The sequence below is a fragment of the Bubalus kerabau genome, chromosome 4 (genome assembly GCF_029407905.1).
Source record: "Bubalus kerabau isolate K-KA32 ecotype Philippines breed swamp buffalo chromosome 4, PCC_UOA_SB_1v2, whole genome shotgun sequence".
Classification (NCBI taxonomy): Eukaryota; Metazoa; Chordata; class Mammalia; order Artiodactyla; family Bovidae; genus Bubalus; species Bubalus kerabau.
The window spans coordinates 157,304,489-157,306,889 of NC_073627.1; the positions used below are offsets into that span (position 1 = coordinate 157,304,489).

A 2,401-nucleotide genomic window follows, 5' to 3' on the forward strand; every position below is an offset into this window, starting at 1 on the left:
TGCTGACACTGGACTGCCAAGGATACAGGGAAACAAAAGAGGTGGTGGAGACCCTGGTACATGTACACAAGCCTGGATTTGTGCTGTTCCAGTAACAGATGTGAGCTTCTAGAAAGTTCTCTGATAAGTGGATGGGGCATGCATATGCAGAGCAAATTTAATAACTGACACCACTTCAGCTAAGCATGAGGAAAAGCAAGAAATGCATAGTTTCTTGCAAAATATTCTTTTATTGAGAAACATTGAATATACTGAGAATTTTGGATTAAAGAATTTTTCTTTTTTGGGGGGCTGTTCAGCTTGTGGGATCTTAGTTTCCCAACAAGGGTTGAACCCAGGCCCTCAGCAGTGAAAGCATAGAGTCTTAACCACTGGGCCCCTGGGGAATTCCCTAAAGATGTTCTTTGTGTGCAAAGTAACATAAATGTATCAAAAGAGGCATTAAATGCATTGATTCAATTATGTTATTAATATTTTACAGGTTTTATCATATTAAAGATTTTGAAAGCCCAATATATGTTCTTTGCTGTTGACATAAAGAGGGAAGACAAATGTTAACAGCAATTCACTTTTTAAACTAAATGGGTTTTGTTCTTAAAATACAATTTTTTTTTCTTCATGGCACCAAAAGAAAAGGCAACAAAAGTAAACATAAACAAGTGAGACCACGTCAATTCTATGAAGCTTCTGCCTTTTCGTCCAGAACCGCCATCTTCCAGTAACTCACCAAAATGACCGATATGGAGGGAAAAAGGAGGGGCTCTCACGACATGTTCTCTAAGCCTTTTAGAAAACATGGAGTTGTTCCTTTGGTCGCATACATGGGAATCTACAAGAAAGGTGACATTGTAGATATCAAGGGGATGGACACTGTTCGATAAGGAATGCCCCACGAATGTTACCATGGCAACACTGGAAGAGTCGATGATGTTACCCAGCCAAGCTGTTAGCATTGTTGTAAACAAACAAGTTAAGACCAAGATTTTTGCCAAGAGAATCAACATGTGTGATGCTAGTGGGAAAGAACCTGCCTGTCAATGCAGGAGACATAAGAGACATGGGTTCAGTCCCTGGGTCAGGAAGATCCCCTGGAAGAGGGTGTGGCAGCCCACTCCAGTATTCTTGCCTGGAGAATCCCATGGACAGAGGAGCCTGGTGAACTACCATCCATAGGGGCCGCAAAGAGACAGACAAGACTGTAGCGACTTAGCACACATTGAGCATGTTAGGCATCCTAAGAGCCAAGATAGCTTCCTGAAATGTGTGAAGGAAAATGAAGGAAGGAAACAGAGGAAGACAAAGAGAAAGGTACTTGGGTTCAACTAAAGAGCCAGCCTGCTCCACCCAGAGACACACGCTTCATGAGAACCACTGGAGAGAGCCTGAACTGTTGGAGCCTATTTCCTTGATTTGATGGTATGATGAGTATAAATAAAATAAAAGATCTGGACTCTTTAAACATTTCTCTTAATTGAGTAGAAGTCTTGTGTCCCCAACCCCCCAAAGAAATATTTAAAGCGCATTTTATTTGTGTGTTTTAAATTCAGTGGGTGACATCTTTACTTTTCAAACTGAGTGGTTTTTCTTCCTGAAAGATGTGGGGTAGTTTGTTATGTAATATACTCCATTGGTTTAATAAACTGCCCAACATTATTTATTAAAAAAAAAAAAAAACTACAAAGCTTCTGCACAGCAAAGAAAGTCATCAGCAAAATGAAAGGGCAACTTACCAAAAGAAAGAAAATAGTTTCAAATGATATATCTAGTTAGATCTATAAAGAACTCATGCAACTCAATAGCAAGCAAACAAACAAACAAACAAACAAACCATGATGTAAAAAGGACCTGAATAGACACTCTTCCAGAAAAGACATGCAGATGGCCAACTATACAGGAAAAGGTCCTCAATACCACTAATTATCAGGGAAATGCAATGAAAATCACAGTGATGTATCACCTCACAGCTGTTAGAATGAAACTGAAAATGAAAGTTGCTCAGTCACGTCCAACTCTTTGCAACCCCATTGCTTATACAGTCCATGGAATTCTCCAGGCCAGAATACTGGAGTGGTAGCCGTTCCCTTCTCCAGGGATCTTCCCAACCCAGAGGTCAAACCCAGGTCTCCCACATTGTTGGTGGATTCTTTACCAGCTGAGCCACCAGGGAAGCCCAAATATCTGTTAGAATGGCTATTTTCAAAAAGACAAGAGATAACAAGTGCTGACAAGGATGTGAAGAAAAGGCAACCCTCGTGCACTATTGGTAGAAATGTAAATTGGTGCCTCCACTATGAAAGACAGTATGGAGGTTCCTCAGAATATTAAAAATAGAACTACCATATGATCCAGCAATCCCATGTCCAGGTATTTGTCTGAAGGAAAACAAGTCACTGTCTCAAAG

The 2,401-nt window shown here is 40.4% G+C and overlaps 1 pseudogene; it reads left to right on the forward strand.

Annotated features, from left to right (window-relative positions):
- Positions 1 to 635: 635 nt before the first annotated feature.
- Positions 636 to 1,414, forward strand: LOC129651013 (60S ribosomal protein L21-like; annotated as a pseudogene).
- Positions 1,415 to 2,401: the final 987 nt, after the last annotated feature.